We start from the raw sequence: 21,155 nt of genomic DNA on the forward strand, positions 1-21,155 counted from the left end.
TAGCCTGTTGACTGATGGCCTTACCAACAACATCAATGGTTGATTAACACATATTTTGTATGTCCTATCTATTATATACCGTATTCTTACAATAAAGTAAGCTAGAGAACAGAACATTTATTAAAATCGTAAGGAAGAGAAACACATTTACAGTACTGGACTGTGTTTATTTTTTAAGAAGCTGGGTATAAGTGGACCCATGCAGCTCAAACCCATGTTGTTCAAGGGTTAGCTGTAGTGGTATAAAGTCATCACACATGATGAAGCTTTTTGGGTAGAGCAGGACAACTCTCAAGCAGGTCTACACATTGCCCGAGAGAGCAAGAAAGAGTGGCTGGCTTTGGCTTTTACCGTGATGAGGGCGTGGGGAAGGGATGAAACCCCCCCCCGAGTGGGCCAGTGTCGGTGTGGTTGAACTTCCCACCATCAACAAGGGAGGGAGCATGAGGGCTTTCTTGTAAGTCTGCCCAGATGTGAACCAAGACAGAAAGAAGGAGGGATGAGGCTTGGAAACTGTCAGCAAATACCAAAAATGAAGCCAGACTTTGTCACATTCCATCACCTCAACAGTATCATTATGATCCTTTACTATCAATTCCTGCAATGAATTCAGATTCCCGAGCTGATCGAGGGGTTGAATATGACCCTAAGGTGGCAGTAACATGCATGAGCTTTACTTGAGCTGCACTCTGACAGGTTTGCAGGTAGGGTAAATCCCTCACCACATGAAAGCATCTAGAGGCTACAACATGGAGGCCATTGCCCAGGAGAGGAGAGAAAGGGAACTTCTGAGCAGAGGAGAATCAGGGGGTCTTGTGGACCTAGGCAGTGTTGCTCAGCAGCCTGGAGGTAGGGTCTCTGTGTCGGAGAGCTCTAAGAGCAGCAGTGGTTTGGAGGCTTTTATAGCTACTATGTTTATCTTATGGTTACCAGGTGCTGGGTACAGTTTCACAGGATGTGCAAAGCATGCAGATGCTAAATGACTAAAAATTGGCTTAGTTAGGCTATTTTTAAAACAGTCAGGTGTAGAATAGTTCGAGTTAGTGCTTGTGGGCTTTTGAGCCAGTGGCCCAGCCTTCTGTGAAGAAGTAAATAACATAGGGCTAATACACAAAAATTTCCTTTGGCTCATTTCTATAACACTTCCCTCTCATTCAAAGAAGCAACCACTTTCTGATTTCTGTCAGCGGAGTTATTTTGCATGTTTCAAATTTCAAATGAATAGTAGTATAGAGTATGCTTTTGTGCTTGTCTACTTTTGCTTGATGTGTTTTTGAGATTCCTTCACGCTTTTGCATTGTTAGTTCATTGTTTTTGTATTGCTGTATAGTATTACATTGCATGAATATACCACAATGTAAAAGATCTAGTCTCTGGTTGATGGGCATTTGGGTTGTCTCCAATTTTTGGCTATTATAAATAAGGTTGCTACGAACATTTCATACAAGTTTTTGTGAATCTATGTTTTAATTTTGTCTGAGTAATTAGGTAAGGGTGGAATTTTATCGGATCATAAGTTGATGTATATTAACTTTATAAAATAAAGCTAAAATTGTTCTTCAAAGGGGTTATATCATGTTACGCTTTCATCAGCAATATATTAGAGTTCTAACTGTCCTACAAACTTACCAATATTTGGTATCGTTTGTTTTTTTTGAATTTGACCATTGCAATGGGTATGAAATTATATGTCATTGTGGGTTAGTTTGCATTTCCCTGGTGACAGATATGGCTGAGCACATTTTTATGTGCTTATTGGTCATTCACACATCTTGCAGTGTGAATTTTTTCCAACTATTTTATTGATATTAGGTATTTCTTCTTTTAAATTTACAGATAGTAAAATTCACATTTTTATATGTAATTCAATGAATTTTGAAAAATGCATGAAGTGCATGTAAGCACTACAAAGAGGATACAGATGGTTCCATTACCCCACCCCTAACACGTATGTGCACGCACACATACAAATTTCTCTTGTGCTAACCTTTTATAATCGAATCCCCTCCTTCTCATTAGCCCTTAGCAACAACTTATTTATTCTCAGAATGTTATTTAAATGGAATGATACAGAATGTTGAATTGTTAGACTGGTTTCTTAGCATAATGTATAGGAGATTCATCCTTATTGTTGCATATATCAATAATTTTTTTTTTCTTTTTTCAATGCTGAGTAGTTTCCCTGGTATGGGATATACCGTTTGTCTATTCAGTCCCTAGATGAGGGACAGTTGTGTTGTTTCCAGTTTGGTGCAATTATGAATAGCACTGCTATAGATATTTACATATAGTTTTTTGTTACAAACTTAGGTTTCCATTTATGTTGAATAAATAGCCAGGAGTGAAACTTCTGGGTCATATGATAAATGTATCTGTATAAAAAAATTACCAGATTATTTTCTAAGTATCTGAACAACTTTAATTCCCAATAGCAATATAGGAGAATTTGTTATTGTTCAACCTTTGGATTATGCCTTTTCTCTCTCTCTCTCTCTCTCTCTCTCTCGCTCTCGCTCTCGCTCTCGCTCTCGCTCTCGCTCTCTCTCTCTTTTAACTTTAGCCATTTTAATGGATTAGTAGGGGATCTCTTTGTAGTTTCAGTTTGCATGTCCTTAGTACCTAATGATATTGACTGTCTTTTCATGTGCTTATTTGAAATCTGCATTCTTCTCTTTTGAAATTTGTTCAAACCTTTTGTTTCCTTACTGAGTTTTAAGAATTCTTTGTATATTCTGGATACAAGTCCTTGGCTAGACATAGTATTTGAAAATATTTTTTAATATAATTTATTGTCAGGTTGGCTTCCATACAGCACCCAATATTTACTTCCAGTCTATAATTTGTCTTTTAGTTCTTTTATCAATCTCTTTTGCAGATCAAAAGCTTTTAATCTTAAGTGAGAACAAACTGAGGGTGGATGGGGGGTGGGAGGGAGGGGAGGGTGGGTGATGGGGATTGAGGAGGGCACCTTTTGGGATGAGCACTGGGTGTTGTATGGAAACCAATTTGACAACAAACTTCATATATTGAAATAAATAAATAAATAAATAAATAAATAAATAAATAAATACCAAAAGGAAAAAAAAAAGCTTTTAATCTTAATCAAATATCACTTACCATTTCTGCCTGATGGACCATGCTTTTTATATCATAAGAACATCTTGCCTAGTCCCAGGTTCCAAAGATTTCAAACGGAGATCCTGGAGATTCTGTTCTTTTTTGTTAAGTTCTTTTTTTTTTTTCTCTTTGTCCTTAATGTTGAATAATATCTATTGAACTGTCTTCAGTTTCACTGATGATTTCCTTTGCTGTATCCACGATAAGCCCATCACATGATTTCTTCACTTCCCATTCTAGCATTTCTATTACTTTTACATTTCAATTATTTCTAGCATTTCCATTTACTTCTCATTAGTTTCTTTCTCTCTGCTGATATTTCCCTAACTGTTATCCCCTATAGGTTATCCATTGTTTCTACTATATCGTTTATCATATTTGTGGGAATTATTTTAGATGTCTATCTGATCATTCTAATACTTTGTCCATCTCTAAGACTGTTGACTGCATTTTCTCTGGAGCGTGTGTCACATTTTATTTCTTCTTTAAATTTTTATTGTATGCCAGCCTCTGGTAGTAGAGACTGCAGAGAATAATGTTTACCTTCAGAAAAAGGCATACCCATACCCTTTCTTTTTCCAGGCTACTAGTATGGGCAGGCGGTGGAGGGGTAAAACTATTGCATTTTTAGATAGTCTGGATCTGGGCTTTGTTGCATGAAGCATTGGCTAGATTTAGTCCACCACTGGCTTGTAATATTTTGAGGCAAAAATGAAAACATACCCTTTGGCAAGGTTTGGTTACTGAATGCCAGTGAGACAATCATAGGATTGCATTTTTTTTCTAGTTTACAGCCTGGTTACAGCCATTTGCGTTCTTGGGTTGTTCTTGTTGTTCTCCAGCTTCTCTCCTGTCCCAGCTGCTGCCTTCACTCAGTGAAACCTGGTGTGCTTCAGGCAGGTTCCCTCTGTTCTCCTGCCCCGCTTCCAGGCTTCAGCGGACAACCTCTCTTGTACTTGGAATACACCCACAGGGGGTATCACTCCACAGGAAAACAAGTAGGCATGCATAGCTTCTCTCCTAGGAAAGGCTGTCACTTTCTAACGTTTGGTTCATTTAGGATTTTTTTTCCATCTCCTCAGCTCTCTGATTTTTTTTAAAATAAAATCTGATCTTGCAGCTTATCTGGTTTCTTTCTCTGTTAGTGTGGTGATGATCATCTCTTGTGATTTTCCACATGCTAATGCAGAAATTCCTTACATTTGCTTTTTTAGCTAGTAAACAATGCACTCAGATTATGTCAATAGATTGGACTCTCAGTCTTAGATATATTTTGCTTTTATTAGTGGATGTGTCTGTGCATGCACACACATACACACGCACACATGTTTTGGTAGGCGGTATTTTGGAGAAGCTACATCAGGGACAGTTAACCAAATATCCTTTTAAATCAAAAGTGAGTGTAGCCTTCCAGTTGTACTTATTCAGTTTACTCTCTGATGATTATACTTCACCGATCTTAGCTGATTAATTTATGAAATTATAGCTAAATACTGAATAATTTAATGTCTGATAATTTAAAATATTTTCTGTTATTTTATGCTCTCATAAGCACAGTTAAATTGCATTCTTGTGATAAATCACAATGTGTTTATTGTGTTGTTTTTGGTTACTTCTCTTTGCCTTCAAAGTTCACACTCTTTTCACTGCGTCTCTTCAAACATGGAGATTGCAGTCATGAAAAACAAATGACAAGACCCAAAGGGAAGGTAAAAGTTACAGTATTGAAGTATTAGGATAATTGAATTATGAGTGATTTTCTTTTCCTTCTTCAGAGAGTTCCTCAGGATTTCTAATGACAAAGGCAATGAATTTCTAGAATTTTAAACTCAGAAGTACAGATAAGTGGCACAGTGAAATGAACCGTAATTTTGTTAATAAAATCTGAATCCCATTTTAAATGATTTTGTTACATACTTATCTTTTCCTTCCCTCATTTCAAAGGTTTCCTAGCAGTAACAATGGTAAATACATTACTTACTGCAAAATATTATACTTATTATGGTATTCAATAGGATAATTTTCAAAGGGAAAGAAAATTTTTACCCTCTAGATGTGCTCTAAAAAGCAAGAGTCTGAATATGTGTAATTTATAGTCTTTCCTTGAAAGCAATGATAATTTTAGATATACCTTATTTTATTTTATTTTTTAATGTTTATTTTTTTTAACATTTATTTATTTTTGAGACAGAGAGAGACAAAGCATGAATGGGGGAGGGTCAGAGAGAGGGAGACACAGAATCTGAAACAGGCTCCAGGCTCTGAGCTGTCAGCACAGAACCCGACGCGGGGCTCGAACTCACGGACCGCGAGATCATGACCTGAGCCGAAGTCGGCCGCTTAACCGACTGAGCCACCCAGGCTCCCCTGATGTTTATTTATTTTTGAGAGAGGGTGCATGCACACAAACAGAGGAGAGGCAAAGAGAGAGGGAGACACAGAATCCAAAGCAGGCTCTGAGCTGTCAACACAGAGCCAGATGCGGGGCTCGAACCTATGAACCATGAGATCATGACCTGAGCTGAAGTCAGATGCTTAACCGACTGAGGCACCCAGATATACCCCTATGCCCCATATGCCCCTAGATATGCCTTATTTTAACTAATTTGTCCTCAGAATCAGATTCTAAAAGGAGGCATTTTTCTAGGTACTAATGAATAGAAAGAAAATATGGAGAAAAGTCACCATCTGAGTATTTGCATGTTATTTCCATTCTGTCTTTAGTTTCAAATCCTGTGAAAGAGAATAGGAACATCATTTATTCAATCTTATTATTAATTTGGAATCTCCAAGGTCTTGCCTTGATTGCTCTTCTGTTTAACTTAATAACCAATTTTTTTCAAGAAATGGAATCAAAGCTACATAAAGACACATCTGAGATAGAAGGTAGAGAAGGAAAAAGAAGTCAGGTGCTATATATCAATATTTAGGAGGTTTCCTCTACCCAAACTGCAAAGGGTTTATATGGAACACATCCAAAAGTGTCAGAACAGGAAGAAGGAATAGTAAAACAACCAAGTGTTTCTCCATAAACCTCTTGTGCACATTATATTTGCACAAAAACATTTATTTATTTTAATTTTGTGTTGTCATTAAGAAAAATACCTTAAAAATATAATGCAAATCTCAGCTCTTCTTGTCAACTTTCCCCATATCTGCCTTACCCCACACTTGGACTCACATTGGCATTTGTATACAATAGAAGCTCATTCTGAAAGCCGGGTTTGCATTGTTTTTGTCCCCTCATGTATTTCAGTAAAGGTAGAAATACACACGTACAAAACTGTATAGGGCTCTTTTCATTGAGATCTGTTTCTTCACATATTATTTCTAATTATCAATCCATTGCCTCTTAAAATTTTGTGCATTAAACAAAAAGTATGTTAACCCTAAAGTTATGGCATGAGAGATTTATTTCAGAAGGTATGATCCATAAATTATAGCATTACCCTTTTTGGGAAAGTGAGGAAACTTAGTCTTTAACGCTATAAAATATTGCTCACCGTGTTCCTTTTTAAAAAAAAAAAAATTTTTTTTAATGTTTATTCTTTGAGAGAGGGAGAGAGAGAGAGAGAGAGAGCACACAAGCAGGAGAGGGGCAGAGAGGCAGAGACACAGAATCTGAAGAAGACTCCAGGCTCTGAGCTATCAGCACAGAGCCCGACATGGGGCTCGAACGCAGGAACTGGGAGATCATGACCTGAGCTGAAGTCAGACGCTTAACTGACTGAGACACCCAGGTGCCCCACACCGTGTTCCTTTTAAAAGACCAAAGTGTGATTTCTATGTAGACATAGGTATGGGTATGGACATAGACAAAGGTGTGTTTGTGTCTACAGTTAAGAGCCTTTCTGTAGCTTACAAAAAGACCTTTATCTCCTACAGTGGAAGGTCATAGCTGAACAACAGCCTGAAAACCTTGTTCTTAGAGTCACAGCACTCTGGAAACCTTTGAATGCTCAGTCAAAGCAGGTATATTATGCAAAAGCTAGGGCCCTAGTGTGCATCCTGAAACTTGGGACAGGGAAATTGGGATGGATACTCCTGAGGATCTTGACTCTACATCCTTCAGGCCTGGACCCCCTGTGCCTGCAGAACTGATTCACATTTTTCCCTGTTAAGAGAAGCTGTTCTGCTAGAAAATGCCTCAGGGGGTCTCTCTCAGACAAGCTACTAAATGTTCCCCTCAGAAGTAACCTCCACTCCCTTTCCTGTCTGCCAGGCCAACAACTAGAGTTAAATCCCTGCATAAACTTCCAGGGGACATGGTGGTCTGTTAAGGAAGAATAGATATTGTAAAACCAAAGAATTTCAAGAATCATTGGCCTGTACTTGGGACTGGATGTGGAGTGTATGTGACCAAGGTGTACAGAATGTAAAACTGGTCATTCAAGAATCATAGGCTCTTGACAGCATTTGACCCTGTATTCGTCTGGGTTTTCCAGAGAAGCAAAACCAATCTTTTGTTTATATATATGCATATACGTATGTATGTATATATACGTATATACACATATATATTGTTAAAGTAAACAGGGAGGCCATTAGACTGGGGTGATTTCTAATGCCTTGGCAGCCTAAGGAAGCAAACCCAATCTAAGCCTGCCAGTGCCTCAAGGTTAAGAAATCAAAAAACCTGAGGACAACCAATTACAAACAGCCAACTAGATTTTCCCAAGTAAGGCAACTTGCCTGAGCTATAGCCAATCAATTAATTTCCTTGCTTTGCTTCTGGGTCTTTCCTATAGCTCTTTTTTTTTTTTTTTTTTTTTTTTTTTTTTACTTCTATGCATTTTATTTTATTTTTTTGAGATATCACTGAAAATTTATTTATTTTTCAATATATGAAATTTATTGTCAAATTGATTTCCATACAACACCCAGTGCTCATCCCAAAAGGTGCCCTCCTCACTACCCATCACCCACCCTCCCCTCCCTCCCCCCCCCCCCCCATCCACCCTCAGTTTGTTCTTAGTTTTTAAGAGTCTCTTATGCTTTGGCTCTCTCCCACTCTAACCTCCTTTTTTTTTTTTCCTTCCCCTCCCCCATGGGTTTCTGTTAAGTTTCTCAGGATCCACATAAGAGTGAAAACATATGGTATCTGTCTTTCTCTGTATGGCTTATTTCACTTAGCATCACACTCTCCAGTTCCATCCACGTTGCTACAAAGGGCCATATTTCATTCTTTCTCATTGCCACGTAGTACTCCATTGTGTATATAAACCACAATTTCTTTAGCCATTCATCAGTTGATGGACATTTAGGTTCTTTCCATAATTTGGCCATTGTTGAGAGTGCTGCTATAAACATTGGGGTACAAGTACCCCTGTGCATCAGTACTCCTGTATCCCTTGGGTAAATTCCTAGCAGTGCTACTGCTGGGTCATAGGGTAGGTCTATTTTTAATTTTTTGAGGAACCTCCACACTGTTTTCCAGAGCGGCTGCACCAATTTGCATTCCCACCAACAGTGCAAGAGGGTTCCCGTTTCTCCACATCGTCTCCAGCATCTCTAGTCTCCTGATTTGTTCATTTTGGCCACTCTGACTGGCATGAGGTGATATCTGAGTGTGGTTTTGATTTGTATTTCCCTGATGAGGAGCGACGTTGAGCATCTTTTCATGTGCCTGTTGGCCATCCAGATGTCTTCTTTAGAGAAGCGTCTATTCATGCTTTCTGCCCATTTCTTCACTGGGTTATTTGTTTTTCGGGTGTGGAGTTTGGTGAGCTCTTTATCCTATAGCTCTTGTACCCAGCTCCTGTTGGCAGAGTGCTCCTAAGCACTTCTGTTTTGGCACTGACATTTATTTTTGCTCACATTTATTTTTGCTCACATAAACTCACATTTATTTTTGCTCACATTTATTTTTGCTCACATAAACTCCTAAAATATTTAATATGTCTCAGTTTATCTTTTAACAGTATAGACCTTCCTTGACTTACAGTGAGGTTGTGTCTGGATAAACCCATCATATGCTGAAAATACCGTAAGATGAAAATACGTTAAGTATACCTAACAAACATCATGGCTTAGCCTAGCCTACCTTAAATATGCTCCGAACACTTGCATTAGCCTACCTTGGCCAAAGTCATCTAACACAAAGCCTATTTATAATGGAAGGATGAGTATCTCATGTAATGTATTGAGTACCGTGCTGAAAATGAAAAACAGAATGGTTGTATGAGCACAGAATGGTTGTCAGCGTATTGGGTGTATGTCCTTGTGATTGCGTGGCTGACTGGGAGCTGGTTAGTTTGGGATTAGCTGTCTTGTTGGAGAGATCCCACAGAGATCCCCAGCCCCCTTCCACCATGTGAGAAGGCTACAAATCAGGAAGAGAGCCCTCACTCTGCCAAGCTGGCACTCTGATCTCAGATCTTCCAGGCTCCAGAACTATAAGAAATAAATTCTGTTGCTTATAAGCCACCTAATCTATAGTATTTTGTTACAGCTGCTTGAACAGACTGAGACACATGGGTCAAATCTGACCTGAATGGCCTGTTCGCCCCAGCAGACCCCAGGATCAAGGGGAGAGAGGCGACAAGGAAGAACACTGCAGCCTTCTTTTTTCTTTCCACTTCGGGATGTATTTACAGGTATGATATAGAGGGATCAGATGCAACAAGTAACTTCTATCTTCTGGTTTCAAGAATGTTTAATGAAGCCCTGTTATTCCCCTGGCTGCCTCATCATGACAAGAAGGCAACTATGTTGCAACAAGCAAATCTGTCCAGTAATGACCCTGGGAATTCATTCCAGGTAGCATGGAGATTAAGGTGGCAGGAACTAGGGGTATCTACCCTTGTGCCAGAGCTTCCCTCCCCTACCCCTGACACCATCCCCAGAAGGGGCTACAACTTCCCACAGGTCCCAACATCTCCAGGTGCTGGGTAGCCGTGTTTCCCAGGCAACTCCCTAAAGGGCTGCATCTAAAGCCAGAATGCCTGGCACCTAAACACTCGTGTTTGTTTCTAGTAAAGTCAGCCTCATGCCTAACCAGTAAGAAGTGTGGAAAGAAATGAAGACAACTCAGCTGAGAACAAACAAGGGTTATCAGAGCTCCCCAAACTTTTAATGGCTGAACCCTTAAAGAAAGATCTGTGTCATTAATACATTATTAAGCTTTAGGCTGAGTGTTTGGGTGATCTCTTTCTGCTTCGTCGTACTTCTCACAAAAGGTTTAAGGTGCCAAGCCAACCTCCCTAAACCGTACAAATGTATCATGCAAGTGTATTGCCCTAGACTTCAGAGAGGATAAAAAGAATTTCTTTGAGGTCTCCTTCACTCAATTACCTATGAATCCTCACTAAGCTATTTGCCTCCTTAATGGAAAAGTCTATTTATACTCCTACTGATAAAGATTCTCTAGGAATCTTTTAGACAGTGGATACATGTACTTCACCTAGAAGCTAGTTTAGGGATTGTACATAACAAATATTACTTCCCCCACTGCCGTGTATATGTAATAATTTGATCCTTTACATTGCTGAATATAACCCCATACGGCCCAGACTTTACTCAAAGACTGAGTACGTGATCTGAGTGTTGTTAATAATTTAAGTCTGTAGTTAGTATCTTCCATGGAAGGCAAAAACTTGTCCTGGTGATCCTAGGTAGCTAGAAGTTGCCTTGTTCCTTAAGAGGAAATGGTCTTGAAGAAAGTAAAATTATACTATCACCTATGAACAGTACTGGACATTATTAGAATCAACAGAATCAAGGGAACCATATTGGAAAAGGAGAGAAAAGAATCAACTAGCATCTTTTAAGTAATTGTTGTGTGATCCTTTCTATTTCTTAGTCCCTGTCAAGCTGTGTGTTCAGTCTTCATACCCAAAGTTTTTGAGCCTACGGCTAACCCAAAACATGCTTCTGTTTGACCTCAAGGACTTTCTACTTTGCTTTAATCCCTTCCGTGATTGGTAATATCAAGACGCTCTGTCCAGGGTTAGTCAGTGTGGTTGACCTAAAATGGATCTCTCTGATTTTGTAAAACAAAAATGTATATGGCTATTTCTGTCCTAACCAATGTTTGGGGTTTTTTGTTTTTTTGTTTTTTTAGTCAGATTTTTTTTCTCGTTGAACAATTTCCTCTTTATCATGGAAAGTAAATGAGGCTATTCTAATTTTACCTCAAGTTCGGGGCTCTTTATTACATATTTGCAAAGTTCTTCACGGTGGGTGTGGCCAAATACTACCCAGACTATTCCCTCTTTTGTCTTTTTCTACTACGTGCAATAGACAGAGGATCTTGTCCTGATGCCATCTTCCTGAGAAAATAATCTGGATAAGTGAACATGAAGAGAGTAGAGGGAGAGTAGAGCCCAGGCCAGATTCACCCTGGACTACCTCATAGTCCTGGGTGTATGGAGGTAGAGGGCATGCGGTTCATTCACCATTAAGCTTTGAAGGGCCACTGCAACTCAGGAATTCACACAGGGGACGATGGCAGTGAACAGAGCAGGAGCTCAATGGAGGTGTCACTTTGGACACAACGGGGGACGAGTGCTTCGGCTGTGGCCAGAGAGGCTGCCTGCTCAGCCTCTCTGAGTGTAGCTTTGATATAATTTCAAAGAACCAGCTTCGAGTAGTGGGTTGTGGGTTCAGCTTTCGGCTTTGTCCAGCAGAGCTGAGGACGGCAAAGGACTAGTCAAGACTCCGTGCAAGTCAAGAGAGGTGAGGGAGAGGCTATGGGAAGTCTCCCCAAGCTGCTCTCAAGCTCCCGTACTTACTAAACATACATTCAGGGAAACAATGTGCAATAAATTGGTGGGCTACGTGCCAGTAAGAATGTATTGAAAATGTGCAGAAAAGCAAATTAAGACAGGATAAAATATTCTATGTGACAACATGGTCTAAGGAATTTGTAAGCATAGGCAGGACCCAACCTCTAGATATATGTTAACTAGATAAGTGAAGTATGGCCCGCTGTTTTCAGCAAGTCCAGAAAGCAGTGTTCTGCTTTTCAGTGCATTCCCTGTAATCTCCCAACCCAGGATATAGCTATTTGATTTCCCACAGTGGGTGTGATGTTCTATAGCCTTAAGGAGATGTATCTGAGTTCTAGATCCTGGGGCAAAGCAGGAGGAACCAATGTTAGTCCTTTGGACAGGAAATGCTTCACAAAGACTTCTGGGGATTACCTACAGAAGGAGGAACCCTGGGAGGAACAAAAGCCATTTTAACCACTATCAAGACAGGGACTCCAGCAGTTTGATCAGAACATTGACAGAAGATCGGGTGCCTGGGTGGCTCAGTCAGTTCAGCGTCTGACTCTTGATTTCAGCTCAGGTCATGATCTCGTGGTTCATGAGATAGAGCCCCACATTGGGCTGCTTGGGATCCTCTCTCTCCCTCTCTCTCTGCCTCCTCCCCACTCATGTGCTCTCTTTCAAAAATAACATTGAAAAAAAAAAGAACATTAAAATTTGTTGAACTCTCTTGTCTACTGATGGCCTTCCTCCCCTTTTCTTCATCAGTCTGGTTTACCTGAATAGAGTATTGCCTTAAAGAAAGGTGAACTTGGTAAGTTGAATGCCTGGGAAAATCTGATCTATGAATCTGGGTCAAGTTAGAGTACACGATTCTGCAAATCAGTGTGTTGTACATACTGGAGGGCTGGGACTAGGATGATATGAGTGAGGCACTTATTCATTGCCTTGGGTACAAAATTTAAGGGGACATGCACCAATTGAGTCAAAATTATTAGAAGTATCAAAATTTATAAGTTTATTTATTTTGAGAGAGAGAGAGCATACATGGAGAGGGATAGAGAGAGACAGAGAGAAAGAATCCCAAGCAAGCTCTATGGTGTTAGTGGAGCCCGACATAGGGCTTGATCTCACGAACTGTGAGATCATGACCAGAGCTGAAACCAAGAGTTAGATGCTTAACTGACTGAGCCACCCAGGCACCCAGAAGTATCAAGATTTTAAATAAAGACAGGGTTAGTAACAGTGCCATTGTAAGCCATATTGAAGTCTGAAGCAATAGGAAAAATCGGTAATACTGATCCTCTTTATTTAAAATTTTAGTATTGTGTTTATCATAGATTTTTTGTATAATTTTTTATTTAAAAAATATTATACTCACATATGATGGATCTTGATTAATGAGATTTTTGGAGCTCCTTAAATTTTGTGCAAGCCAGTAAGATTGAAGGAGCTGGCACAGGGGGATCTGGGTGGCTCAGTCAGTTAAGCCCCCGACTCTTGATTTCAGATCAGGTCATGATCTCATGGTTTATAATTTTGATCCCCTTGTGTGGCTTCACACTGACAGTGCAGAACCTGCTTGGGATTCTTCCCCCTCTCTCTCTGCCCTTCTCCCATGTGTTCATTCTCTCTCTCTCTCTCTCAAAATAAATAAACAGGAAAAGGAAGGAAGGGAGGGAAGGAAGGAGGAAGGAAGGAAGGAAGGAAGGAAGGAAGGAGGAAAGGGAGGAAGACCTGGCACATAAGTAAGTGTTTGCAAAGTATAAGAAGTTTTTTATGACCAATCAAGAAATTGTCACTCTGCCATTTCCTAAAATATTTCCTTCATTCACAAGGTTGAGGATAGCTCACTATACAAAGGCAGAAATTTACCTACTTGTCTCTTCCCACTTAGTTAATCTACTTCTGGTCCAGTCTGGGGATAGGAAAGGTCAGAAATGCAGAAGCACAGTATCTGGACATTACAGGAACTAAAATGCTAAATCAATGAATGAATAAATACTTGCAATGTCGATACCACTACCAATAGTGCATAAACTAGACTCATGTATATATAAGGCAGAAAATGAAAAATTATGAAACCTATGATCAAAATCTATAGTTCAAAAACTGCTTGTAAGCACAATAGTTCAGTTATAGCCAGTTCTATGGAAAGAACTGGACACTTGTATCAAAACCTTTGGTATATCTTTTTTTTTCTTAATTATATATATTTTATGCGTGGTAAACGGTAAAAAATTTTCATTAAAAATTCTAAGCACTCAAAAGAAATAGCAAAGCTGACATACAAATGGCCACCACTGAAATAGAATTGATTGAAGAAACAGAAAAGTGGTTTAATAGTTTAAATTTATCCTTGAATTTGAAAATATAAAATATCAGGCAAAAATAAAAGTTATTCAGGGTATTAAAAATAAAAAAACTAACAGTATTAAGTACACACTAAAGAGAATAAATATCAGAATAAACACTGCTTAAAAATGCAAATTAGAGGAATATCAAGAAAAATTCATCAAGAATTTCTAAATTCATCGTCTTGAAGATAATCTTCTACCAAATGCTATCTACTAAAATTCAGTGTCTTTCTGAGAAAGACATGGAAAATCCCATTGCTTGATGGAGGGCATCTTTCAGAAATAACCAGTATATAACAGAGATAGTCCTATCTAAGTAGGAAAAAATTAAGTTGCCTTTAATTACCACTTAAACATTATTCTGGAGGTATTTAATGTAATAAGGATAAAGAAGTAATAAATTCTAAGAAGGATGTCAAATATTGGTTCCCTAGACAATATAAGGAAACAATGAATAAACTACATTAACCAAGAACAACTAAAGTATTAAATCAAGTAGGAATCAACCATAATAGTGCCATGTTGGTATAAAAATAAATATATAAACTTTAATGAATTTTAATACCAAAACTGGCTTTAAATATAATGGCAGCTGTTAAAAATATCCATCTCCCATCTTTCTCAATAGTCTACTCAGGTAAGCCAGATTGACGAAGAAGAGGGAAGGAAGGCCACCAGCAGATGAGAGGTTTCAACAAATTTCTGGAAGAAAATTTCTAAATTATAGGAGAAAATCTATGTAACCTTGGGTTTGATGGTGAGTTTTTGCATGCACAATCGATTAAAGAAAATATTTGCTAAATTGGACTTAATTAAAATTAAGAACTTCTGCCTTGGTGCAGGCAATGTTAACAAAATGAAAAGACAATCCACAGATTGGAAGACAATATTTGCAAAACATAGATCCAACAAAGGACTTGTATCCAAAATATAGAAAGAACTCTTAAAACTCAACATTAAAAAAAAATGAGCAAAATATCTGAACACACACCTCATCAGAGAAGATATTCAGATGGCAAAGAAAGTTAGGAAAAGATGCTCAACATTAAATGTCATTAGGGAATTGCAAGTTAAAACAATAATTAGATAAACCTACATACCTATTAGGATGGCTATGACCCAAAACACTGACAACATCAAATGCTGGTGAGGATATGGAGCAACAGGAACTCATTTCTTGATGGTGGGGATGCAAAATGGTACCATCACTTTGAAAGACAGCCTGGTACTTTCTTAAAAGGCAAACTTAGTCTTACCATACAATCCAGCATTTGTGCTCCTTCATATTTACCCAAATGAGTTGAAAATCTCCACACAGGAACCTGTGCATGAATGTTTATAGTAGTTTTTTAATAATTGCCAAATAAGTGAATGGATAAAGAAACTAGTGTATCCACACGTGGAATATTATTCAGCAATAAAATTAAGTAAGCTATCAAGTCATGAAAAAATGTAGAGGAACCTTAGGTACATAATGTTAAGTGAAAGAAGCCAGTCTGAAAAGATCACATATATATAGTATGATTCTATACAATATTCTGGAAAAGGCAAAACTATAGACAGTAAAAATCAGTGGTGGGATGAGGTTCAGGGTAAAGCAAGGAGGGAAGAGTAGGTAGAGCACAGAGGATTTTTTGAACAATGAAACTAATCTGTATGATAGTGTAATGGATACGTTAGATTATGCATTGTCAAAATCCATAAAACTGCACAACACAGTGAACTTGAATGTAAACTAAGGACTGTAGTTAATAATGTACCAATATTGGTTCATCAATGATAACAAATGTATCATGATGCTAATGCAAGATGTTAGTAACAGAGGAAGCTGCTTTGGAGAAGAGAGGAAGAAGAGGTATACGGGAATTCTCTATTTTATGTTCCATTTTTTCTATAAACCTAAACTGCTTTTTTTGAAAAGTCTACTAATTAAGGAAAAAAACCACTGAATTGGCATTTTTGTTGTAAGTGCGATATTTAAGAAAAACTAGGATTCCAGAGAAAATAGAAAATTCTTTATGAATGAAATCACATCCCAATATTTTTGCCAGAGTCAGAAGAAACCTTGCACTTTTTGTCTCCCATAAAAATCACTCTGCTCTATGTATATTTAATGCTGACATTTTTTCTGTTTTTTTCTTTTTGTACTGTTATGAAATAAAAATTTTATTGTCTTGTCACTTCAATATAATCTGCTCCCCAAAAGCAATCCATAAGCATAAAAGGACTATGAAGTCTCATTGGTTGGTTGGTTGGTTGGTTAATTGGCTGATTTTTAGAGTGGACTTTAATTTAAAACAGCTTCATCCTTAACCTAGAAGGCCTTTCCAGTTACCAGAAGCATGCATAGATCCTCACTGAAACACTAATATTTAGATGCTCCATTCAAACCTCTTCCTCCAAACCACCAGAGTCTCTAACTTAGAGTAATACAGAGGCTTCGTAATTGATTTCTGCCCTTTCCAGGCTTACAGTCTATTAGCAGAAGAACCAAAGATGTTCTAAGTCAAATCGTGTCACAACTACCGAAAATCATAAGGAGTTTCATCCCACTCTGGTATCCCACTCTGGTCCAGCCCCACTAGCCTTCTTGCTGTCCCTTGAGCCTTCACCTTTGTAGATGCCTCTGGCTGGAGTGCCCTTCCCCCGGGGCTTGTTGGCTTGCTCCCTCAGTCCCTTCAAATTTTTGCTTACATGCCACCTTTCAGTGTGACCCACATTAACTGCTACACTTTAAATGTTTCCGTCTCTTCTTTGATTTGTAGAAATTTTTAGTTTCTAATACACTATTGTTGTTTATTTATTGTACTTATTGTCTTTCATTTCTAAGCTTCAAACCCCTTTAGGGCAGGGATTGTGTTTGCTTTCTTCACAGCTGTATTCTCAACACTTAAAACTTGCTTGAAACATAGTAGGTGCTTGGTAAATATTTATTAAATGAGTAAAATGGATAACAGTGCCCTCTGAGAGCAAACTTCTTCTTGAGATTTCTGTAGCAACACCTGCAATAAATCTGAGCCACTTTATAGAGGGATTGACATGGTTTTCATAGACATGAAACAATTATCTGATTTACCTCTCTAGTAGAAATAGCTCTGTGTACTGCACAGCCATAGAATGTAAAAAATATTAGATACGGTCTCTGATACTCTTGAATATTTTTGAAGACCCATAGGCTATCTATCACAATCATATAATTTTTTTTTCCAAGAGCAAGTGTTAAATATAACCCTCCATCCATATTTTTATTTGTGGTTAAAGGTGTCCAACTTTTCAGTACTATTTTTATGGTACAATATTTTAGGAAGTCAGAGAAGCTGACCTATTTATTACCTTCCTAAAATCAAAGAATGGTTATTGTACATTTGTAATTCTATTGAAGGCAGTAGAGGAACCTCAACCCTCCTACTATTTGTTAGTAATTGCCTCAATCAGTTGAGTTCATACTGACATCTGGAGGTCAAGTTTGGTACTACATGAGGGCTATTTCACTTCAGAGTTCTTCGTGCCTTCAACCTCTTTCAAAATAAGTAAAACATCTGAAACACTAAAAATGTCAAAAAGTAGTGAGAAAAAGTTTGTATTTTGTATATTCTACAATATCTATGTTGCTTGGAGAATTTGGGTATAACTCCGGGAAAGAATAACGGCAACCATGATTAACTTTGCTTGAGTACCAGCTAGATGTCAGGCAGCACACTAATGCTTTGCTTGCAGCAACTCATTTCATCTTCAGACCACCCTATGAAATAAAGACTATTATTATCCTTATTTTCCAGTTGAGATGTAGGCTCAGAGTGGTTGGTAATTCCTCAAGGTCACTTAACTAGTCATGGCAGAGCAGAAGTGGAACCCCAATCTATGCGACGGCAGAATCTAGTCCAGTTGGCACTGTTGCAGAGAGGACTGTGTTGTGGGGTTAAAAGAAATTCCTGTGAAGAATAAATCACTCTGGGCCATTCCCACAAGGAGCCAACTTGTAGAACTTCCCAAGTCATAAGCATTCAAAATATCCCCCCTGCCCCCAGCCCTGCCAAAAAAAAAAATCTTTCTTAGGAAAAGAGTTGACAGAAAGGGGCAGGAATGTCTCAGAAACATTATCATTTGCCAACTAAGTCTGAGGTCTATTTGTAAACTACTCTCTTGGGTCAAATGAATTGGGCCCAGCCCTACCCTAATGGGCACCTGAGATGCCATTTATTTAAGGCCCACATTTGTGAAGGGCCTCAAATGTGGATCTCCAAATGGGATGTACTGAACCCATTGCAAGACGATGACTTCCATCATACAATTTCATGCTTGGGTCTGATTAAATGATGGCCCAGCCCCATCATGTGTTATGAATATGTAACTTTTGCCAATGTTGTAATTATCTTCTAAAACGGCATAATTCTGTTGTACTGTATTTCTGCATTAAAAGTATTAAGTGTAGACATGTTACACTTCAAGTGTTAGAACTCTTTAGCATTCAAAGAACGTTTTTAATAAACTAAGAGCCTCCAAAGATGAAAGGGGGCCACATCACTCTTGAGCTTTTAAATGCCCTTGCTGAGCAGCTCCATAATCCCACAACTGCACTTGGAGCCGTTAGCTAGGAAAGTGCTAATCTTTGCTTTAAGGCCCCTTTTCTAAAACTCAGCCTTCTTTTCTAGTACTGTCTCTAAGGTATTGGCAGGACTTGACTGATGAGTCAAAACACCTTAGGGGCGCCTGGGTGGCGCAGTCGGTTAAGCGTCCGACTTCAGCCAGGTCACGATCTCGCGGTCCGTGGGTTCGAGCCCCGCGTCGGGCTCTGGGCTGATGGCTCGGAGCCTGGAGCCTGCTTCGGATTCTGTGTCTCCCTCTCTCTCTGCCCCTCCCCCGTTCATGCTCTGTCTCTCTCTGTCCCCCCCCCCCCAAAAAAAAACCACCTCAAAAGCTAAGACATGGTCAAAGATAATGTCTAAGAAATTAGAAGAAATACTGTGCTTTTGGAAGATGGCTGATTAATGAAATTGACTCAGAGCATTTTGGCCAGTGTGATTCTTCTACTTGGCTAAAGGGACTTAGTTGATTTCGATGTCTCTTACTGATTTTATACTCCCAATAATGAGTGTGTGTGTGTGTGGTTTTTTTTAAGAAAAAGGAGTTTTCTGTTATATTAAGGAGGTAACAAGTAATAAACATCTCAAAAGAAAGAAAGTTAATGAAGTTTTCTATCAAAATTCATGGTAGGACTGGCAAATGTCAGTAGTCACAATGTTTTCTCTCTTCTTATTCCTAGCCATATGCCCAGAGATCATAAATGAGGGGATTACTTCTTACATTTCATCCCTCCATGTTTCCCTCTGTTACAAACTCATCAACTCAATATGTTGACGATAGCAGTCTGGCAAGAGCCAGTGTCTGTCTACCAGTTTCAGAGAGAAAGGAAGATCTGTTAGGATTAAGACTGTTTCTCATTATTGCACTATATATGGTTTCTGTAAACCAATTAAAGACTCATTTCAAAACTCTTCATGTCTCCTATTCTGGAAAAATGCAATCTGCTATTATTATTACTTACATGAGAATCAAATGTAATAATTTGAGTAGTTGGAATAGAAGATATTCAAGATGGAACTTCAGTCACCCTTGGCTCCTTGCATTCCTTCATACATACCCACTCCATCTCTGATATATAGTGTTTTTGATTCTTCTTCATAAAAACACTAAAATCGTTCCAAGATCTCCATCCACACTGTCACAAGGTTGTAATAGTCTTCCTGCCTCCAGCATACAACCCTTCAAATGTTCCTTCCATGCTAGAGTGATCTGGTGAAGGGTGGTTAAATAGATGAGTTTGAACCACAACCCTGTCATTTACTAGTTAGGTAACCTTGGGCAGGCTTCTTACCCTCAATTTCCACTTCAATAAAATGAGGATAATAATTATATTTAGTTCATAAAGTATATGAGTACACTCTCATATGACTAACAGAGGCTTCTGTAGAAGTTCATTGAAATGTTAAGGGTTTATATTCATAAATTGACTTTTTAAAAGGCAATTTTGTGATAGAAACTCTGATGATTAATTGTATGTATCAACTTTATTAGAATACAGGGTACCCAGTTACCTAGTTAAATATTCTAGGGATGTCTATGAGGATGTTTCTGCATGAGATTAACATTTGAATCGGTAGACTGAGTAAAGCAGATTGCTCGCCCCAGTGTGGATGGATCTCATCCAATCTGCTGGAGACCTGAAAAGAAGAAAAGGCAGGGTAAGAAGCATTTGCTCTCCCTGACTGTTTTTGAACCAGAACATTGGCTTTCCAGATCCTCAGACCTTTGGACTCAGATTGCAACTCTACCAGTGGCTCTCCTGGATGTCTGGCTTGCAACAGCAGACCATGGGACTTCTCAGCCTCCATTATCAAGTGAGCCAATTCCTTATAATAAATCTCTTTATATATACAGGTTCTAGATATAGTCTCTCTCTCTCTCTCTCTCTCTCTCTCTCTTTCCATATATATATATGTATATATATTAGTTGAATATTAGTACCTATATATATACCTATATATATATATAATACATATATATATGTATATATATATGTATATATACATATATATATATATATATATGTGTGTATATATACATATATATATATGAATGGTATGGCTTGTTTTCTTTTTCTGGAGAATCCTGACATAGAAACCAAGCGAGATTCTACACTAATTTGTGTAACATATCTGAAATGTTACTAAGTTAGTGAGCAATTCCGAATGAATTAATGTTTCTAAGCATTGTAATTTGTTAGATCTTATCCAAAAACATGTAGAATGTTAGTTTTTGCCTATTTATTAAAAGAGGCAAAGAAATTATGAAGCCAATTGAAACGGTCTGTTTTTGTATACTAATTAAGGAAGCTGCCAGGGTATTAGGGTGATATTCACTGGAAAGTGCCAAACACTTTTGTCTGCAAATTTACTCAATTTGGTAGTCA

At 38.3% G+C, this 21,155-nt stretch overlaps 1 long non-coding RNA gene across 1 annotated transcript in view; it reads left to right on the top strand.

Annotated features, from left to right (window-relative positions):
* LOC107180882 overlaps positions 1 to 21,155 on the top strand; it is a 106,339-nt gene that overhangs the window by 21,107 nt on the left and 64,077 nt on the right. Inside the window, exons 2-3 of the long non-coding RNA XR_001511644.2 lie at positions 9,569 to 9,713; positions 20,483 to 20,583. This is a non-coding gene — a long non-coding RNA (uncharacterized LOC107180882). The remainder of the gene's footprint in view (positions 1 to 9,568; positions 9,714 to 20,482; positions 20,584 to 21,155) is intronic.

The sequence above is a fragment of the Panthera tigris genome, chromosome B3 (assembly GCF_018350195.1).
Source record: "Panthera tigris isolate Pti1 chromosome B3, P.tigris_Pti1_mat1.1, whole genome shotgun sequence".
NCBI lineage: Eukaryota > Metazoa > Chordata > Mammalia > Carnivora > Felidae > Panthera > Panthera tigris.